The 22,734-nt window shown below is 42.6% G+C and overlaps 1 protein-coding gene and 1 pseudogene across 16 annotated transcripts in view; both read right to left on the reverse strand.

The window, feature by feature from the left end:
- Bcas3 (BCAS3 microtubule associated cell migration factor) overlaps positions 1-22,734 on the reverse strand; it is a 583,853-nt gene that overhangs the window by 73,295 nt on the left and 487,824 nt on the right. The gene's annotated exons all lie outside the window — the stretch shown is intronic.
- Positions 1-22,734, reverse strand: part of LOC147823777 (target of rapamycin complex 2 subunit MAPKAP1 pseudogene) — an 83,558-nt pseudogene that overhangs the window by 51,831 nt on the left and 8,993 nt on the right. The gene's annotated exons all lie outside the window — the stretch shown is intronic.

The following is a 22,734-nucleotide window of genomic DNA, read 5'->3' on the forward strand; positions in this document are numbered from 1 at the left end:
ACAAAAGAGGCTGCCTTGTGGAAGAAAAGGTGCCCGTTTAGAAAGCACTTTGATTTGGGGGGTATTTTCTAAAATACTCAGTGCTGAGCCTGAAGCTATCGCTGAGGCTCTTCCTCTGGCAATGAAAAAAGAGGCCAGTCAGATATAAAAGCACCAAAGTCACTGATGATGGTAGGAGGTCCTTCAGTAAAGCAATGACTTCCTGGCCTAAGGGTCTTCCAAAGACATTCACAAAGCTAGATGCGGGCATAGAAACCAGATTCTCGAGGGCCCCTGGTACACTAGACTATTGTTCCAGGACAGAAGCAACTCAGATCAAAATGGTGAGTGGGATTTTCCTTGCATTGGCCACAATACATATGTTTGTTCAAGAAAAAAAGTTGGAGCAAGAAGGCATGAATGTCTGCTGCTAAAGAAAAGCCTGTCTGTGCCAGCCACAGTGGTGAGATTGTTTGGGGAGTTCATCCTGAAGTCCAATTACCCCAAGAGCATGACCAAGGCCAGTGTCAATTTGTGGTGTGCCAACCTCTCTGGCCACTTCAGTACCAGCTGTGAATTAGGCAGGGTATCTGTCACTTGGGAGAACCAGCACCCACTAGACTTGGCAGGCCATCTGGGCCAATACCACCTTTCTCCTTGCTCTCTTCCACTTCTCTGGACAGACCTGTCCAATGGACTCCTCCACAGATAGCAAATAACCACAACATGCAGATCCGGGACACACTTCGTTGAGAGCTGGCTTCCCTGTTACCTTCGGGGTGAATCAGGGAGAACAGTGTGATTTGGCAAGGGCCAGCACTTCTTAATGATGACCTAGGAGCAAAAGATCACAAGATTCCCTCCCTGCTTTGTTTCTGACAGAACACCCACAAACCACAACAGCCGGCAGAAGGACGAGCTTCCGAGGTCGAGATGTGAAGTGACCCATTTTCCTTACACTTGACATAAAAATGTGTTTTTAAAACACAGGATATATCAAATTCTCTCTGTCCTATATTTTAGGGAAATTTAAAAACAACAATTTAGCTTACAAGTTCTTCAAGCAGTCTAGAAATTCATACATATTATTTTCTCCAAACAGTGAATAACATGTCCTAATATGGATTTTAAAAACAAATATCTAAAAATTTCACAGACCAAACAGCCTGAATAGAGAGTGCAATTCTGGACTGTGAAGGATATAACTCTCTCAACCACAACAAGAGCCAATCTTGGAGAGTTGCCACCCTATAGAATCTCTAATCTTTGTTGGGGTCATTACAATTTTCAGTAAAAGTTAATTTGAATCAGTGTTTCAGGGTAAATCTACATGTGCTCATATGAAAAGCAAGTTAGGTTCTCTGTATATTATGATCTCAAATAAGAGAAAAAGGAAGGATATACGTACATCACAATTACATACATTGATAAATATATGTAAAAATAATACCCAATACTTACATGGTATTTACCGCTAGTTACATTTTTTTATGAGGGAGGCAGGCAATATTTTAAGTGTTTTACACATATTAACTCACTGAACTTTCACAACAACCTTAAGGTGTACATATACTATTTCATGGATGAAGAAACTGAGGCACAGAGAAGTTAAGTAACTTGTCTAACGTGACCTAACCGTTAAGAGGCAGAGCTAGTGTATCCAGTCTATGTAAGGAACTCCAAAAACTCAAAAGCAAAAGTGAAATCAAAATGCAATTTAAAAATGGGCCAATGATCTCAGTAGATGTTTCAAAAATATACAAATGACCAAAAAGTACATGAAAAATGCTCACCATCCCTAATCATCAGGGAAATGCAAATCAAAATCACAATGACAGTATCAATCTTACCACAGTTTGAAAGGCTGCTACTAAAAAGACAAAAAAATAAATGCTGGTGAGAACATGAAAAAAGGGGAAGTCATATACACTATGGGAATGTAGGGTAGTGCAGCCATTATGGAAAACAGTATGAAGGTTCCTCGAAAACCTAAAACTAGGATAACCCCGTGATCCAGCAATCCTACTACTAGGTGCATGTAGCCAAAGGACATGCTAGCATTATATCAAAGAGATACCTACCCTCTCACGTTTATTGCAGCCCTGTTCACAATAACCAAGATAAAGAATCAATCAAATTGTCCATTGATGGATGAATGGATAAAGAACACGTGGCATTCATACATAATAGAATATTACTCAGCCTTAAGAAAGAATGAAACCCTGTTACTTGTGGCCACATGGCTGGAGCTGGAGGACATGGTGTTAAGTGAAATAAGCTAGGCTTAGAAAGGCAAATACCACATGCTTTCCCTTATTTGAGGAAGTTAAAAATGATCTCATAAAAAAGGATAGAATAAAAGTCATTAGAGACTAGGAAGAGGAAGGAGGAGGGGAAGAGAAAAGGGGTTGATAACATGTACCCCAATTAGATAGGAAGAAGTAGTTCTAGTGTTCTATGGCACAATAAGGTAATTAGAGCCTACACTTACGAAACACTTCAGAATAACCGGAAAAGAGGTCAAAGGCTCCCAACACATAGAAATTACAAATATTTCAGGAGATGGAAATGCTAATTACCCTGATTTGATCATTACGCATTGTATACATGTACGCAATTACCATATTTTACCCCATAAATATGTACAAATATTACATGTCATTTTAAAAAAAACGGCAGAGCTATGATTTTTTGTTGTTGGTGGTGGTACCGGGGATCGAACTCGGGCCCTTGTGCTTGTGCAGCAGGCGACAAAACCACTGAGCTAAATCCCTGGCCCTTGATTTTTTTATTTTTATTTTTTTAGAGACAGGTCTTACTATATAGTTGAGGCTGGCCTTGAACTCACGGCGATCCTCCTGCCTCAGCCTCTCAAGTGCTGGGATTACAGGCATGCCCCACTATGCCTGGCCAGAACTAGGATTTAATGTCAAAGTGGGCTGCTGCAGTGTCCAGTTCTCATCCACTGGGTTAACCTGCAAGTTGTGTCCTAGAAGATACGGCCACCTAGAACATAGCATTGCCCCTTCTACAGTCTACCCATCCCCGGCTGCTTCTCCCCAGGCATAAAGGTTAACGGACTTGACAGCCCGCTCCCCATCAGGGTACTCACCACCCTAGCAATCTGTTTATATGCTGGTCTTTGCAACTAGATTGGGAGCTCCTGTGAGCAGGGCCTGGAGGTCTATTCCTCTTCCAGTCACTCACACCTCTAATTTTTGGTTCATATTAATACCTGGGCTTGGAGGGAAATATTAGTTCCTGAGAGGTAATTCACATGCAGGCTAGAAAGAGATTGAGAGCTCTTTAGATGGTCTCATTCCAGATTATTCAAAGAATTCTTCCAAATAGGATAGTGGACAACCAAATGGAAGCTCATCTGTATGACAGCATAGCAGGGAAAAAAAGATTGGAAAGAGGGAAGAGAAGAAGAGACGTGATATTTTTTGATCCATTCACCTGGCAAACCCACAGCAGTTCCCACTGATTCATTAAGCTCTGAAATCTTTTATTTATTATTACTAACCATATGGAAGACAGTGGCTAAATTCCTGATACATGGCTGAGACATGGCTTCCATATTAAGGAAACACAAGGTGGTAACCTAAATATTACAGCTTCTAATAGAAAACTGCTTTAAGCATAAGCCTTCCCCTTCTTTGGACACCTACAGCCCTAACCACTGAGCTCCTCCCTCAGCTAGTGTTCCAGCTTCCTTAAACACACTGTGTGCGACTCCTCTTCTCACAGAGGTGTCTCCGTGCATGGGAAGCTCCCGGTCATGTTGTCCAGACCTTCATGGTCAACCCGCAGACCTACACACAGGTCACCACTTTCCCACAGCCGCTGCTTCACAGTCCCTAAGCAACTGGCATCAGCACTTCAGCTCAGGTCTTGTTAGAGCGCGCTCTCCCTGGGAAGGAGGATGCACTTCAGGGATGGGAGCAGCACCTGTGTGTTCCTCAGAGAGGCAAAGGAATCAGATTCTTTCATTCATGATGATGCTGGGAAGTAGAAGGTAAGAGGGGCAGAGAAGGGCTGGGGCCATATTGTCGCAACAATTTCTCTAATACCCATGTCGGGCTCATAGTTATGCCTCTCTGAGTGGTTCCCCGCTACCTCGTTTACAAAAGGGGAGTTTGATCCTCCGGTGCTCTCCTCAGCCCACACCAGTTCTTCCAAAACATTTGCACTACTCCTGCTCTACCCCTCATTATCCCAGAATGAATGGGAAGGAGGAGATTCTAGTTTTCATTGCCATCTTGAAAATTCTGAGACATGTTTGCAAATCAGTAGAAAATGATCTAATTCCCTTATAAACATCCTCACACAGTCTAGAGTTCTTTCTTCCCTGACACTAAACCCAAGGCTGAAAAAAGCATTACTCCTTGTGACAGGGGTGGGGAGGGATTAACCTTTGTTTTGACTCAAGAATCATGGACTCTAAAGGAAAGAGGATTCCATGCCGAAAACACTCAGGGATGAGACAAGCAGGTCCTCAGAGTCTGCCGGAGGCCCCATGGCTGGACAGCGGAGACACACATAATACTTCCCCAACCTACTTATACTTTGGTACATAAACTTTAGAAGTATAATGCTGGCAGATTCCAGTGCATAAAAAAGTAGCTGCAAAAACTCAAACCATAAATAATGCCAAGTAATAAAGGAGGTGAATGTTTCTGTTATTAGATTCTTTCATTGTATAAATCTGTTTAATAAGCTGGCTCCGAATCACTGATAGAAAACAGACTTAGTATGGTGTTACAGACCAAGCCGTTCTAAAAGGCCAGCTTGGGAACTCGTGCCAAGTTACGTTTCTCTGTTCTTAACCAATGCAACTTAAAATGCAATTGTTGTTTCCTTGTTCAGAAATGGAAAATGTCCTAGGAGGCTGTTTGCAGGGAGAAAGCACAGTCCTCCTCTCAAACAGCACTCCCTCCCGCCCTCCCCGACCCCTTCCAAGGCACTTTACTGTATTTATAGATCATGCTGCCTTTTGTCTTACTCAGAGAGGGGCTGGGGTTTGGTGGAGTGCTATTTCTCAACATTTATATGTGTGTGTTTAGAAAAATCCCTCCAAATATCCTCCTTTGACCCAAGACCCAAGACCCATAGCAACCACTGGCTACAGAAATTCAATGAAGACTAGACGGGGCGGAGAGGGGAGTGTGGGGGATGGGGGTGGTGGAACCAAGGTCTCTGGGGTCACATTCATCTTCCCACACTATGGTTTCTAACAGCTTGTTGATGTTTTGCTGGGGTTGGTTACTATCATCATGATGGGCTGTAAAATGAAACGCTATAAACGAGCCGAAGGCTGGAGTAGAAATATTTGCCAAACGGCATAAACAACAACACCAGGAGTGCCCACATTCTCAGCCACACTATTAGGGCTTGGCCAGTTGCACCCACACTGTTTACAGCACAGTGAAGCACGAACTAACTCCACTGCCAGGCCCGTCTAGTTTCTGAACCAAATTCCCAGGTCCCTTGTTAGGAGGCCCACACACAGCTCTCTTATAAGGGCTTAGTAAATAGATAAAAGGTAATTAGATGAAATAGCTTATTTATCTGCTCAATTTAATTAGTGCTTGGAAAATTTAAGGCTCAACAATATAAAGGTGCATTATTTGGAGTTGCTCATATGACAGTATTTGTGTCACATCTGTAAGTAAATATTAGATGTTTTTCTATGCTCTGCATTTTATATAGTCACATGAATGTGGCTTATAGAAGGTACTGCAAACAATTAGCTAAAAGTTTGAATTAAATACTTTTAATTTGGTTATTTTCTGAGTTGCCATTATGTTCTTACTGAAGAGTTCTTGGGAAAAAGTAATCCAATATGGAACATTTGGACATGAAATTAGCTGGACACCCCCCCCCAAGTTTCTCAGAATTAGTTTATTTCTGAATACATACTAATTTATTTTGGCAAAATACCATTGAGGAAGATCAGGATTATTCCTATTTTATGCAAGTAGACAGATACCAAACACAGAAGATGAAGTTCAAAAGGGGCTGCTTACTTCTTAGCCAGAGGCTAAAGAGAGGCAATTCCACACTTATTAGACTTGCAGCTGTGGCAAGAGCCACAGAAGGAAGAAAGCAAGCATTAGAGTCTTCCCTGAGCTTCTCTCAAGGAACTTCAGTAAAATCCTAGAGAACCCTTTGAAAGTAGAAGGAAAACGAGGACACTTGCAGGTGGTACTCCGTTCCAAAAAACTGGCAGCAACACTTCCCTCTGTGGGGTGGTTCAAGAGAAAGCTCACAGCTGAGGCAGAAAGACGGAAATCACTCAGGACTGGCTGAGGGGACCAACATTCATTCAGCAGGTGCCAGCTCAAGCCCGGCACTGTGCTGGTGCTCACTCCGTCCATCCTTTTCTAATCCCCTGGCATGTTGGGGAAGATGTAGACGGAAAGTGCAGGGTGATGACTCTGATTAATTCTGGCAGACATGTGACATAATCGCAGAAGCCAGGGACACTAGCACGCAGGCTCTCAGTACAAATTGGCCAAGAAACCCAGAACTATTCCTTGAAAGATTTGACTCCAGGAAAATCAGAGTTAGAAATAATAATTTTACTTAAGCCTGGGGCAAAAAAAAAAAATCCAGTTACATTAGGGAATGATTAATGACAGTGAAGATAAAAAATACCTCTTATTTTTAAAGAAATAAAGAAAAGAGCTTCTTGAAATTAATATTTGGAGATATTTAGTATGTTCTTTTTTTTTTTATTTTTGAGACAGGGTCTCGCTATGTAGTCCAGGTTGGCCTCAAACTGTGACCCTCCTGCATCAGTCTCCCAAGTGCTGGGATTATAGGCATGCGCCACCATGCCAGGCTTATTCCAATTCTTAAAGTGAACTTTGATTTCATTTAAAACAAAACAAAGTCTGCTATTCTCTAACAGCTATATTTAAGCCTAAAGTCTGGCTAAAAAAAGTTACAACTAAGCCACTTCTATAGTGCTGAAGTACTTTAATTGTAAGCAAAGTGTCCACAGGGCAGAATGGAGGATAAGCCTCAGTGCCAGATTCAGTGAACCCAGAAGGAAGCCTGTAGACCCGGAGGATTAGCTCGTTTCACTGCACAGTGACCTCCAACCAGCAGACTCAGACAGGGAAAAGAACAAGATATGCAGCCATCAGTGTTGGTGGCCTTCTGTGTGCTAGTGGCTCTTTTGGTGGTTTGTTTTTTTTTGGTACCGGGGGTTCAACTTGGGACCTTGAGCGGCAGGCGACGGAACCACTGAGCTAAATCCCCGCCCCTTTGAATCCAGTTTTGCCAATCTTTCAAAGCCAGTGTCACGCGACAGACAAGTGGAAGTCAAAGTAAAGGTAAGAAGACCAGATAACTGCAATAATGAGCCAATGAACCAGGTAGTGGTGACAGGCAAAAGGACAAATTGGAGAAGGACTCAAAGGGAGAAAAATTAGAAGGAGCCGATGATCTATTTGTAGGAAGAAGTGATGAAGGAGGAATCCGTGGTGGTGGCAGCAGTGAGGATGCCTCCCATGTTTCTAGTTTTGTTGATGGGTGGGCCATGGCATTACCAGTTCAGATGGGGATTCAGATCATAACAACAAATGGAACTGCTAAGAGCAGGGAATGGTTAGGCCAAGTGCCAGGCACAGAACTTGGTGCTGCAGCCATGAGGTGAATTTTCAGCCTGTGCTTTTCTGGAGCTCACAACCCGGAACGAGGTCAGAGATGTTAGCAGAAAGCTACAGCACAGTGTGATAAGTACCCAACAGAGGGAAAGAAACGGGGGTGAACACCCCTGCTGCCTTAAGCCGTATAGAACCTGAAATGGGCATGAAAGAGAGAATGCATACTGATTTGTACCTGTGCCCTCTTCCTGTGGCCTGGCCACCACTCCCCACTGTACCCACGCCCCTATAAAGAAGTCAGGAACAGTAATGAGCAATGACAGCAGGAGGCGAAAGCACCAAAGTCCAATGAACAACAGGTGGTAAGGCTGTCAATTCAAATCACCATCTTGGAGGCTGAGCAGAGTCTAGATCAGTACTCGGCCTCCACTCACCCTCAGCACTGATTGCTTAGCAGAGCCCATGTGTTCCTTCTCACCCACGGGATGTTTCTCTGGCAGTTCAGATGTTCCAGGCTGCTGCTATGTCCCCAAACATAGGCCCTTGTTTACATTCTTTCCCCACTCTCACAGACGAGGGACTCTTTTTTCCTTATTTTAGGCAGCTCCAAAGATGCCCACAGACTTGGCCTCCTGCAGCTGTGTGCAGTGTTGGCTCCCCACCAATGCTCTCTCTGTCTCAATAAGATGACATTTCAATAGTATCTGAGAAATCAATACTCTTCCAGCTTTGCTGTATCAGCAAGCTTCTGAGTGTACAGCGCAATGGCTGTGTGGTTGCAGATCCATCTCAGAGGTTCCAGCATTAGGTGCGTCTCTGCTGTCAAAGGCCAGTCTGAAAGGCAGGCCAGGGAGCACATCACAAGTTGGGCCACCTCTACATCCTTTGCTTTAAATGTCTTAGAACCATGGATGCTGAGAAGGAGACTTCCAGGCAGTCTTTTTTCTTAAAGTCCTTATTTCATAGAAGAGCAAATTAAGAAGTAATCCAGGCCCTGGGTCCCTTAAGTCTATGGCCAGAACTATTCCATCTCATTGGCTTTCTCTACAAAGCTTGAACTACTATTGGATTCTCCTAAGGGAACACACACACACACACACACAGGCGATAGCTAATCCTCTAAAAGAAGGATCAGATAGAGAAAGGTGGTCTTTTCTCTGAAAATTGGAAAAAAAACCCCATGAATTCTAGAATCCTGTTACTCATCAAGATAATATATCTTAATTTTCTTACCAATAAAATGGGAATAAGGATAAGAACCTTGTGGTTCAAATAAGATAGCTTAGGTCTCCAGGTAAGGAGATTATCTGCTACAGCTCGGATTGCTGGATGTCCCCCAAAGCCTTGGTCCCCACTGTAGTGCTTTTGGGAGGTGGTGAGACTTCAGGAGGAGAAGCGTTGCAGGTCCATAGGTCCTGGTAGCATAACCTTGAAGGGCACTGTGAAACAGAAGTTCCCTCTCTTCCTCTTTGCTCCCTGGCTCCCAAGGAAATCAGTTTTGCTCCACACACATTCCCACCATGATAGGCTGCTGCAGATCCACAGCAACAGGGTCAACCTGAACATGGACTGGAAGGAAACCTACACAACTAAGATCCAGAATAAATCTTTTCTCTTTAGAAGTTGATTACCTCAGGTTTTGCTATAGTGATGGACAGCTGACTGATGGTCTATCTAAAATTATTGTAAAAAGATTCTATACCTTAATTTCCAGTTTTCAATTCATAATAAAGGATATTCTATTTATTACTCAAGAGTCTAAAAATGACCATACTAAGAAAGCACAGAAATTTGCATTTCATTATTGAAATGGTGTGGTTAGCATGTTAAAGATTCTATTAGATGGTACCAATTTTCACATTAAGTAGACATGAGTTATTGCTGAATACTGGAAGCTGTCTCTGGAGAATAAGACATCATAGCCACGTAAATGGCAAAGTCAGGTCCCGTGGTATGTCTTGATGTGACATTAAAAGAGAAGATGAAAAAAGTCAAGTTATACACCAGAGAGCACAGGAGAGGCCTGGGAAAGGGGTAGGAGGGAATTCTGGCTCTTTCTCCTAACAGGGTACAGATGGGATAGGACAGTGGGAATGAGCTGGCTAGTGGTACAGAATATCTGAAGTTTGTTTTGTTTTGAACATTAGCTGACAGCACTAGACTTTCAGCCAGGTGTGGTGTGAGGCTGAGGCGGAGACTGCAAGTTTGAACCTAGTCTAACCAACTTGGTGGCTTGGCAATACCCTGTCTCAACATAGAAAATCAAAAGGGCTGAGGATGGAGCTCAGTATGAAGGTCTTAGGTTCAATCCCCAGTACAAAAACAAAAAGCAAAAATCTTTGTCCATCAAGACACTGGGTCTTTGCAACATGGGAATAAGAGTCCAAAAGTGGCTCTGAGTCACCTAATTCAGGGATGATCTGACTTCTTTTTCATTTACTACTTAAAAATCCCTTATATTGAAGGCATACATAAATTTTTTAAAAGGCTGGAAATATTGCAGATTTTTCTTTACACTGTAAAGGAATTATTTCCTTCTGCTGAAAGGGCCTTTAAATTGTAATCCCATTCAGAGGTTACTAACCTGGATTCCACAGGTCTCCAAGGGATACATGAAGAGAGTTCAGGTGGTCTGTGGATTTGGATGGAAAACAAATCACACCTCTACCTGAAATTTAGCATTTATCCCAATGACGAATGTAGGAAAAAAACAGTAGCTAGCATCTCTTGTGACTGTCACCAATAAAGCTCAGTATGTTTACTGCAATTATTATTATTACAACTATTATTGTTGCAATTTAAACTAGCAATTTCGATAAGCTTTTTCCATAAGAAGCCAGATGGCAAATATTTTAGACTTTGAGGGCCAAAGCTAACTATTTACCTCTACTCTTGTAATGTGAAAGCATTCATAGACAATATGTAAATGAATGAGCATGGCTGTTTTTCAATAAAACTTTATTTATAAAACCAGTCTGAGGGCTTTAGTTTGCTGATACCCACTGTACACACATCAGGACTTTGAAAGTACAGTAGAGACTAGTTCTGGTGATTAAATACATTAAATAAGTACACATATTTCTATATTATAAATGTGTATTTAAAATATTTTAATAATTATGTTCCTATACATCTTATTCATTTCAAATTATTATGAGAAAGGGTCCATGGGCTCTGTCGGATTGCCGGTAGTCTAACGCACAAAGATAAAGACACCTTGTCATAGAAATATGTGTTTGTTTACAAATGACCTTTGGGCAGAGGCTAGAAGTGATGAGGAAAAGGAAACCTGGAGAAACAAAATTAGAGTGGTAAAACATTGCCCGTTGAAGTTAATCAGATAGAAAATAAAAATGGCAGTTGGGGCCGGGGATTTAGCTCAGTGGTTCCGCCACCTGCCTCGAAAGCGTATGATCCCGAGTTCGATCCCCAGTACCAAAAAAAAAAAAAAAGGCAGTTGACAGAAAACAAACCAAGAAACATTCTCTTCCCCATTTTCAGCGGCTTCCTCAATGTACCATGTTCTACATTTTGTAATTTCTTCTCTCATTTTTTTAAGTCATCACTCAACTATCCTTATCTTCCCTTCCCACGCCATTACTTATGGTGCCACATATTTTTCTGAAAGTTTACAATAAAGGTTGTTACATAAGCACAGTGTGCTTACAGAGCCCACATTAAAACTGGCCATACTGATGACTTCTGTCCCTGAGTGTCACCTGAATGATGTCCTCTGCTAGGCACAGGGAAAACGTTTTCTCTTTGAAGGGGCAGGGACGAGGTGCAGGGAAGGAGGGTGAGCAGGGGGACCAGATGCTTCTCTGTCCCCAGTCAAGGTCAAAGTGATACGAAAATATCCTCAAGGTCTTGGACTGGAGAACCAATGGGACTCTATGTAGCAAATCACATCCTTCTTATAGAAGACCGGCTGTTCTGTCCTGTAAGTATAGCTGCCTTTACTTCTAATAATGTAATAGTGAAATATAATGTGAGGAGAAAGTACCTTCTGCCTAGTACTGTGCTAAAGAGTTCTGGGTTACATTTACAATTTTAATAAACTGATTTGTCAAAACTGTCAGAATCAAGGGAGATCATCTGGACACCAGATGAACAAAAATATCTGTAATTATAAGTTGTCCATTTTCCCCTTTCATCTACTATATATGTATCTGTGAGTGGCTGCATATTTTCATGCACGTACATACACATAAATTTTAAATCATTTTTTAAAAAACCTGTCATAGGAGAATTCAGGGAAGTAAAAAATACAGTTCTCCTGAGAGAGGACTAGGTCTTGAAGACTAAGCTGTACTTCCCATCTTAGGACCAACATCCCTTTCCTGAACTGTGCTGTCAGAGCCAAAACACTTCAGTTTCATTACCACCGGACACTTCCTAATCCTTGCTGATCTCTTGCTATGTGACCATGGGAAAGTAACGTACCCTCTCTGGATCTCTGATATCTGTGTCCAAAACAAACATTTTGATACATGTACATGTTAACTACCCTACACATTTTGACACATGTTAACTGCCCTACATAAGTGGCAATTAATGAGATTTTTCAGAACCCCAAATCTTCTGAAAAATGTTTATAGAATTGCCATTTGTTGTCATGAATTAATTCAAATACCTTATCCCATGTTTACTCAGAATCCCATCTTTTCCAATGTAAGTTTTCAGTTACGACCCGTAACTACTTTCAACTGGAAAGCAGGCAGCATTTGAGGCCACTGAACTCTGTTGCCAGAGAAGCAGTTAGAAGGATGGATGGAAAGATGGAGGGTGAAGCCTGAGACACAGAAACTGAGCACCAGTGCCGCCTCATTGGTTAGTACTGAGGGAGGGGGGCTGGGCTGGGGTCTCTCTTGGAAGTAATTTGGAACTGCAGTAGGCTAGTCATCAACGATCATTTTCATCATTATTCTCAGGGTAGAAAATCCGAGCCACATAATGACTTCACATAGACAATGAAGATGCTGAAGATGGACACAAAGGTTGTGGCATTTGGAACCCTTTCCCCGCACTGTTCATTTTATTTCCTATTTATTTTAAGATCAATAAGAAATGTAGTCTTCTTTAGATGAAGTTAGCTAGGGAGCTTCGAAGGGGCAGGTGAAAGGGCGATAGCTGACTTGAAACCTGATATTCTAAATGAGCCCTGCTGGGTTAAGGGCTGCAGCGAGGGTCTCTCTGGAAATGTTCCAGCCTGGCTACATACCCAGCCATGAGGTGTGCTGGGAAGCACAATTTGCTCAAGTATTTTGGTGATGTCCAGGCCTGTGTCTTTGGTGAATGAGAAGTATCTGCCATTCTAAGCAAGACTTGTGGACTTTCCAAATCAGAACTGGACACAGATGCAGAATGAGAATTCTGTGTGTGACTCTGGAAGTCTGCTGGAACAGGTCCCTTAACTTGCTGGGGAGGAAGGTAAGGTCCAGAGAAGATGGTGACTTGAGAGAGCCATGGAGAAAGCTCAAAGGGTTCCCAAGTTAGCCTCTCACCTGCTGGTGCATTTTGCTCTGACAAAATGCCCATCGGTGATGATTCTTCGATGCTATTCTCCCTAGATAATTGGGAAAGCCTTTGGAAGGGAAGAAATCCCTTAAAAGTAGGACGTGCTACTAATAATGGGTGGAATAACAATATTCTGAGAGCCTAGCCATGAGGCAGAAGTTATTCTGAGTGAACACAAACATTGACACCTTTTCTAGATTCCCCATTTCACACTCTCCATCAGCCTTGTCTGGCCTTTAACTCTGCCCACACCCTCCTGGGAACCCACAGCATACTGACCGACTGACCTCCTTTCTAGCAAAACACCTGGGCTTCACTTTCTCCTAGCCCTGCTCTTTTGCTAATCCCCACAGGGGTCCGGGTCTCTGCCGACTGCTGCTTTAATCATTTGCTAATTTGTTTAAACATCTGGTCAAATTTTGGAAATAATCTCACCAGGAGGAGTTATGCTAAGTTTCTTTGGATGTTGAGGGTTCCCACCTGCCCTTGGGTGTGCCTACCTCCAATAAATCAGTAGGCAGTCTAAGCCAATAAAGAAGAACCCAGTAAGTATGACTTTGGCCTCTATTTCTCTTGGTTCTTCTTTAAACTCCTTCAACTTGCTATATTCCAAAGTAAACATACCTTCTCTCTTCCATCTCACCGTGTTTCCATACAAATGGTTCTGCTTCAGGCCAGGGATTTAGCTCAGTGGTGGCACGCAAGGTCCTGAGTTCGATCCCAGGTACAGGAAAAAAAAAAAGGTTTTGCTTTCCACTCAGTTGTCAAGTTAGAACTTGAGTATCATCCTAGACTCCTAGCTGCATCATATCCTGCATCCCATATGCTGGCCCTAATGGGGGTTGCAACTTTTCTTTCAGGCTTTGATACCTCTTCTCCATTTCTACTACCACCTCCTCACTGCAGGCAGTACTTGGTTTTCCTGGACCCAGTCTCACTTTATTTGGTCCATTTCCCCCCCTGTAGCCCAAGTGGTTTTTCTGAAACACATATCTGTCATATCACCTGGATTACAATTCCAAGGAGTCCCCTAAAACCTTCAGACTCTCTACCACAATACTAAACTCCTCGTGATCAGCCTCTAATTTCTCCTATATCATCTCCTTCAACTCCAAGCATGTATGCCCTGCATCATGGACGTCCTGAACTAAATTAAGCTCCCTATTTATGTTCTATCCTCTCCTGTCTATGCATCTGTGCATGCTGTTCCCTTTTCATTGCTGTCTGTATTAGAAACAGTCTCTACCATAAAAATGTAAAGAACTGGGCAAAGGAGACTTCACCTAGAAGGTACCATCTTGGCTCAGAGTGGCAGCAATGTCATAGAAAGGACCTCCTTCCACAGAGACAGCACTCATCTGACAGAACTCTCTCAGGCTGCACTCTGCCTTGGGGATAATGCTGAGCATGATTAGTCTCAGAGACTGAGGTTCTCTACTCAGTCCTCCCCCCAGGAGCCAGACTGCTCTTTGGCAGAAGTCTCCATCACCAACACCTTCTTGCCACCATCACCTGCTCCTTATAAACCACTTGGCTTGAGAATTCTAGGAAAGAAAAGGGTAGCTGGCTCTGCTGCTTAGGAATTTAGCAGTCATTCCAGATGTTGTGACCCACTTAAAGAGAGTTCCTCGTCTGGACTGCCCATCGCAGACAGCTTATTAGGGGCATAACCTCCAAAGGTTTACAGATAAGTCACAAGGGAAACACATTCCCCAGTCAAGGCTTCCTCACCCAGCAGGGGCTATTTAGAAGGTGGAATTCTCAGCTTGCCTACCCTGAAAAGTGACTCTAAGACCTTCCGGTCGGCCATAGTCTTGAATAGTGATGTTATCAAAGGCTTTGGTCGTGTGGATGGAGGCAATCTTTATGGTCTGGTTTACTGAGGTGGCTGAATGCTTAACTGGCTTGCTGTACTATAGCACCAGAGGATCAGACAGTACTGGCATAGGAGCAAAGGTCTCAGTTTCCCAAGTGAAACTGCCTTATTTTGTTGAGAAAAGACTGATCTTCTTCAAAAGACAAGCTGCATCAAAGCGAAAAATCCCAGAGACTGGGGTTGGCTGATGGCCCCTGCCTTACTGTGTGTCAATGCTGTTTTAAGAATCCTGAAAATAAGAGATAAGGGGAATGGAACAGAAACATGCTCAATGGAATCTGCCATTGGTGCCACCCAGAATGGGCCTGAGAGTCATCCTGTTATTGAAGGTCTTTCAAAGCCAGTTTGCCCACCAACACCTGAAGCAGTTCATTAAAACAGCACTAGACAAAAGCTCTACTTCTTATCCCTCCTCAAGCTTCCTGAACCCAAATGACCAGTGTGGAATTTTTTAATAACAAAAGGAATTCCAAATACCATCCTGTGGCTAGCATAACTCTGCTTGTTCCTCGTATGGCTTATTCAAAGGTTTAAAGATACTTAGCATGGGTGGGTCTTGTCAGGCTGGTGGGAAGTTCTGACCTGTGAACATGGGGACATCACAGTACTTCTACATACCCATGGGGCCAGAAAAAAACATGTTCCATTTTAGGTTCTCTTTTCAAATGTGATGACCAACTCTATTATGAATTTAACAGTGCTAGTTGGGCTCTTTATATATACTTATTGTTTTTTAAAATAAGAACTTAGTTTCGGTGACTGGAACATATGACAATGAAATGCTCGAATGTATTACTTGACTACTTTGGCCACCGACAGAACAGCCTACTTTGAAGTAAAATGAGGTGCTACTTCTAGCGGGTCTCTTGAGCCCTGCTGTACACAAAGAGCTGAACAAATGATTATTCACTCTCCCGCATCTTCCCTCACCAATGCCACAGTCTTCTCTCTTTGGACTTGACCAGTGCTGATCCTTGATCACGTAGCAATAACACAAGAGCTGTGATTTAATGTCTTAAAAATGCCTGGTTCTACATACCTTTCACTTCCAAGTGACAGAATAAGACCTTGTTCTGCCTTCCACTGCAGGAGTTTTCTGGCCTCTAGTTTTCTCATCTTAAAAATGAGCTAAAAGGGTGAAATGAGTAATTTTTTCCCCCTTCATTTCAACATGCGTGAGATATGCAGCAACAAAGGGAATGATTTTTAAACTGAGATCAGCAAGGTAAAAAATGAAAGAAGTTAACAGAATCTCCTGGGTTAGGGGGAAGAAGAGTTTTCTTGGGCTCTAAATGTGATTTCCAACCTACAGGATTTCTAAAGTTCCTTTTAAATACGAAACGACAACTATCACCAAACTCCTAACCCTATCATTCCTGTTTGTTCCCCAGGAAGGTTAGGGCCACATCTCTTTCAGGATTACATTAGTCATTTTTACTGACATGCTGCTGGTCTCTGAGCTTGCTCACAGAATCTGAGTTCATAGAAACTTCTCCAGTTGCCAATTTTCAGCAGTAATTGGCATTTATGCTTTGAGAAAAAAAATTTTATATACATATCAAATAATACATTTGTCAAGAATAGCTCCCTCACAAATGACCTTTCTTTTGGCTTAATGAACACTCCTTGTTGCTTAAGTTTATGTGATTTAACTGCAGATTTTTAAAGTTGAAGGGTTCAACTTTGCAAATATTCTATATGATTGATGAAAAGCAGACATCCCAGGTAGGTTTTTAAAAAAATGAAATTCACATACTTTGTTACTTGTATGATATCATATAAGGGATAGTTTCCAAGCTATGGCAACTTGTTCATCAAGTACAAACACAGGGTGGGGCAAGCTTTATAGGACCCTCTGTGTTCTTCCAACCTGGTCTTAACCTGCCCAATCCACTAGCATGACCCCTCATTTTTCTTCAAATCAAACTAGGGGACTATGCTCTCTTAATTCTTTGCAAGCCTACTTGAAAAAGAGAAAAATACAAGAACTGCTGTGAAAACATTTAGTGGCAAGGGAGGAAAGTGGGGATGGGGTTGGAACTTATCTAAGGAAAACACTGGGGTGATCCTGGAGCCCTATTCCTGCAGGAGTGGGTGGGTGCCAAGTTCTGCGTTTCTCCGAAATGATCCCAGCAGCTGCAGCACGTTATATGTGGCAACTCTTCTAGGATCTCAAAGAGGTTTCAGAGTCACGCTGGCAGCTGCCTCCTGTCGCCTCACTCTATAATGATTGAACCGCTTGTTCCTTTTATAGAGTTGTTCTCTCCTAATAAAACACTAAATGCTGGTCTGAGCAACTGTTCCAGGATCACTAGATGCAATCTTCCCTCCCTCTTGCTCCTCACCCTACATGCCTGATATTTTCTATCACAATGGGCCCCTGTATAAATGGCTGTCACTGATACATGGCCAGGGCACGCACACAGGCTTCAAAGTGTGCACACACAAACACCACACACAAGTTCCACTGAGCTCCTTTTAACCAAACCTGAACTCCACATCCATTTCCAGCTATTTTAAGAGCTGCTACTTTAAAACTGGGCAACAGTCCTAAACACATGAAAGCATACACGAAGCACAAACTGCCATAAACGAAGAACCGCAATTCATTGTGTCAGGAGTCTGCAGAGGTGATACCTTCAAGCTGTTTGTCAGAATAAAAAGCTGTGACTTGTCAGCTTTTGGATGGGAAGCACTGCAAAACAAGCCATCTTTTCCTGGCAAATACGAACCACATTTGTAAGGTGTGAACTCTTTTCATACTTCAAAATGCAGATGGAAACAACACCATACCAGTGCAGGAACAGGCTCAAAAAGGGTTCCTAGCTCATCTCCAATCTCAGCATCTTTCTTCAAGTCATAATCTGGGAGCTACGGCAAGAAGGCCAACGTCCTTTCCCACATCAAGAACAGCGACACTGAAAAATGATCCTTATTTTTAAGAGTTCATGCTCAGTTTATGCCCAATCTATCTTTTTATAACTCCATTTAAGACTGTAAACTTCTCAAGAGTGGGGAGCCTGGGTTACTCAGCTTTTTTTTTTTTTAATTACTGGCAGTTAGTAAAGTGTCTGGTAGGCCAGTAGTCGCTGGTTAAATGTTTGCTGAACAAATGGAACCCTATAAACAAAATGGACTTGGCTTGTGGGTTCTTGGCTAAAACAGGAAAACTAAAAGTCCCTCCATATTCGTTCCTCAGATTTTGAGGTTTTTTGCTGAGCTTTTAGTGAGGAGTCCAACCCTCTTGAAAAAACTGTTTTTAGAAACTGCCATTTGACTATAAGGGAAAAACACAGAAAGAAGCTTCAGGCTCTAATGAATTAGGAGCACCAAAATTCTCTGTAGCATTTATCTTAAGGTTATTATGTAAGTATAAATTAATATACTGTAATTGGTGATTTAATATTTTAGCTCACATTGTTTTTTATTAAGTGCTGAGTATTTTGTTTGAGCTGATTTATTTTTCTATTATTGAATTTTAAAAATGCATAAGCAGAGAGAGAGAATGGCATTAAAGAACTCCATACGCTCATCATTAGCTTTAACAATTATCAATTTATAGCCACCACTCTGATTTCATGTATATAAACTCATTTAAGTTTACTGACAGACATTTGCATTGTGCTCCCCAATTAATTTATAATTAACTACCAAATTCTTAGTTTTGAGAAACCTCCCACTCGGAAGGTGGAAGTTTTGAGCCAAGATATGACATCTGACACGGGTACGGCTGCCTAGAATACGTCTTCATTAAAGTCAGATGAGGGAGACAAGCTTGGTCTCAGCCTCCAAAAGAACACAAAGTTTGCATTTTTCTTTTAAGTATAAAAGTAGAACTTTTTCTGTCATCACAATCCCTCCTCTGCTCCCTACCTACGCACACATACACATCTACACACATGCGCACACAGAGTAAATACCCTCGTTTCTGAAAAATTTGATGAAGAGTATGCTCCCACTTTCTGGTCATCAGCACTCACGTGGGTTTCCCGGTTTCTCTGACACTTTGAAAGCAAGGATACGGGGCAAAATAAACACTCAAACAAACTGATTCTAAGGAACAGACCTTTGTACCTCTTTTTGTTTTTTATGGCTTAAGGTGGTGCAAAAATGTTACTTACTCCCTAAACAGTTATTAGTCTCTGTAATGTAACACAGCAGATACTTTCTAAATCCTTTTAGCCTTCTCCCCCTTACTGGAAAGATCATCATGTTTTTTGTATTTCAAAGTGGATTTAATAAAGAAAAGGAGTGCTGTTAAAGTAATACGTGAGGCTTTGACATTAAGCAGCGCAACCCTGCGGAGTCGGCAAGAACAGGGTCTCTAATCTCCAGTGATTTATAGAGGCTCTTCCTTCATCTCTGTACTTGGGGAGGGCCAAAAAGTTTAGAGACAGCCTGGCGTCCTTCTTACTCCACACCACTAACTCCTGCTGGCCAGTCTGCCTGCTAAAACTTTTAACCCTGTAGCTGCCACTTGCAGCACACACAGTAAAGCCTGTTTATTTGCTTCTAGAAGACAGAGTGATTTCATATTTTGGTAATGTATAGGGAGGTAAACATCTATGTCTGATGTTGAGACACTGTAAGCAAAGAGCAGAAAAGGAAGCTAAAAATCGTATTGGGCTCACTTGGAGATGTTCGGAAGAGAAGCCCTTTTTTAGGAGTGAGCATTTACTGGCTCAGCACCCCACTGCACCCTCACCACTCTGAGGGAAGCAGCTGAGTCGCTAGCACATTGTCTCCCGTGTAACACTTTCTGCTTGGGAATAGAAGCGAAGGTCAAAGTCAAAGCTCCACAATTTGATCAGAAGGATCAGACAACATGAGGAATCTGAAACAAGTTGTTCTAACAAGTGAACTAAGGGTAGGAAGGAAGATGCACTTGTACTGGGCCCTGGCAGGGAGGAAATGTGCCGTGGAGGCAGCGGGGCCTGTGCGGTCACTCTAGAACAGGGAAGACTGAAGGGCTGATGCCATGAAGCTGAAATTGGTAACTGTAAACATTTTTTGGTTGACAGATAAATATTATGAGCATGTTTCTCACTCTTCACCTCTATCTTCCAAAATGAAAATCTTCTGGGCCAAGGCTCCCTTTAACACCAAAGTACCTGCAAAACACCAGCCACCATCTGGGCCTAACCAGACCCGATGGTTCCCCCAACGCTGAGGACTATGCCTGTTGTGAGGACTGGCACTTGGAAATCACAGCTTCCTATGAGGCAGGTCTGCCTTACAAACTGTCAGAGAAACATCTCGTCCCTCTGGTTGACCGTATTTTGTGGTTGCTGCAGACCAGTCTCTGTTAGTCAAACAATGAGCTACCAGGAGTGAAAGACTTACCTTAGTTAAGGTTTTGGGTGGACCTGCTCTGATCTTAAAAGATCACAGCACCACATCTGCCAACAATCTAAAGTAGATGTACACGTCCATCTAAGGCCAGGGCAATCTGTAGCAGAGATGGCCCTGGGACAAAGCTCGTATATTCCATGAACTTGGGCCTCACTGCCCAGTCTACTTCCAACAAGGCAAAATACAAAGCCCTACTTTAAGGACTTTCTGGATTCAAATACACAAGTCAAGACAACTGACAAAGATTGATACTGCACACCTTAGGGCTGGCACAGAGCAAGCCAAGGCCACAAAATTCAGAACTGATAAGTAACAACAGCAAGCAAAGTCTTTTTTGCTATCCATAGCCCATGTAGTTTCTTTAAGAAGCTGACTGAGTGCCTCATTTGATGATGGGTCTAGAAAGGGAACTGAGGCAGAGACAAGCAACTTGCTCAAGAGCCCACAACCAGCTGGTGAGAGCCTAGTCAGTACCAGAGGCCAAGAGTTGTGACTCACAGTCTGTTACTTCCGGAGGAAGGGTGACAGTGGTTACCCAGGTAGAGCTGCAGAGATATAAGACTTAAGTTCAAGTTCTTCCATATCTGTAGGATCTTTGGTGAAGCGCTTTCTTTCTAAGCATCAGCTTACTACAGTACTTCTCTTAAAATAGGAGTAACAATTAAACTATCTAATGCTATGAAGATTATATGGGAGAGGAACAAAAGCATTAAGAATAGTACCTGGACAGTACAGAGTGAATAAATGTCAGTATTTTATTGTTTTTATGACTTTTTTCTGCAAAGATTCATGTGCTGGTCCCTGTTGAGTGAAGGAACTAACATGTGGCCCTCGAGCTGACTACGCTGCTCTGACTCAGGGCTGTCTGGCAGATAGTCTTCCCCTAGGCAGCCACCGCCATATGTTTTCTGATTTCTGCCCCAGCGTACGCCACACTCCCTTGAAATTATCTCTCCGGAGATCTGCTCCCCCATGAGTTAGAGCTCTTTAGGGCTCAAGACCAGAGCATAGTCCTAGCTGCATCTCGAGTGTGTGGCTCAGGAGGTGGTCCCTTAATGTCTACTCAATGAATAAATGAATGTAGTTTGAAGGGCTTAGAAAGCATTCTTTGTCTTTACTTGCTATGGCCAGGATTTCTATAACATAACTTGTCTAAATATGTGCCTTCTTACTCTGGTAGGGCAGAGTTTGGAGATTAAACATATTTAGAGCCCAACCTTCTCTGAAGGTTACACACTAAAGGAGCCCTCTGGCCGCCCCAGGAAACTCTCACAAGGGTGTGAAGTGAGTAGTTAACTCACTCTCCTAACAGCATTCCCACAGATCCTGGCACACTGTTAGCAGTCTCTGTTGTGTGAAAATCCCTATTATATCATGTTCTTTTTTGGTCCCACATCAAGCAGCAGCATGCTAATGGGAGAAAATCTGGAGAAATCCTATCTAGGTCCAGTTGTCAATGGCCTTTAGGGCCATCAACACTAAGTCACTTTCATACCCTGCTGCCATCTTCCAGGTTCCACTATGCAGAGGCCTTTCCATGAGTTAGCCTTCCCCAGTATGTGCAGCAACCCACATTAACACATACACACACACACACACACACACACACACACACACAATTGCTGTTTCATATGGTCACAGTGACTCTGCAAATTCAGAAAACTTACAGGCAGGGGGAAATGGACATACTCCCTCCTATGCAGGCTCCTCAAGGGTTAATTGCAAAGACCCATCCTTTGAATATTGCAAAGCAATCCTGGAGAAAGATGTGTGCAGGGTCCAGCTGCTTTGTAGAAGTCTGTCGATTTGCACTACACACAAGGAACTAACTCCCCACCAGTTATTTCCTTTCTGAAATGTTTCGGGTTCCCCGTAACAAAGTGTTAGGATACTCTCCTAACCAAAGCCCAGTGCTGGTTAGATCTAAGGTTTCACAAGGTAGACTCCAATATTCACTTAGTGTTATTATTAATTTATTTTTAAAGACCAGCTTCCCAAGTCTTGAATGTCAAAAAGCAATCGATGCAGGTCTAGGACTTACTACAGTAAAGCAAATTCACTCTAAGAAGGGACCAGAAGAAGGTGGGATGCTATGAGAAGCAGGAGTCCTCGCTGTAGGCTCTTTACATTTGGGAACTGCAGAGCCCAGCTCCTAGCTCCTAGCCTCTTCTCTCTGGGATAAACAAGCCTTATCGGCCACCCACAGTACTTCAGTTAGTAAAAGGCTTAGGAATGTAAATCACACTGGAGTGAAGTGTGATTCTAATTTGCACTTAATCAAAGCCAATTAGAGGTACATTATTTACACAAAGCCCATGCATCTCAATTATGCCCAGCACAACCCAAGACAGTTTTGAGTTCAGACCTTAATTCTGCTTAATTAGAGAAGTAAAC

Source organism: Heterocephalus glaber, unplaced genomic scaffold, assembly GCF_053883595.1.
Source record: "Heterocephalus glaber isolate CG9 unplaced genomic scaffold, H.glaber_assembly_v1.0 deba00001564, whole genome shotgun sequence".
NCBI lineage: Eukaryota > Metazoa > Chordata > Mammalia > Rodentia > Bathyergidae > Heterocephalus > Heterocephalus glaber.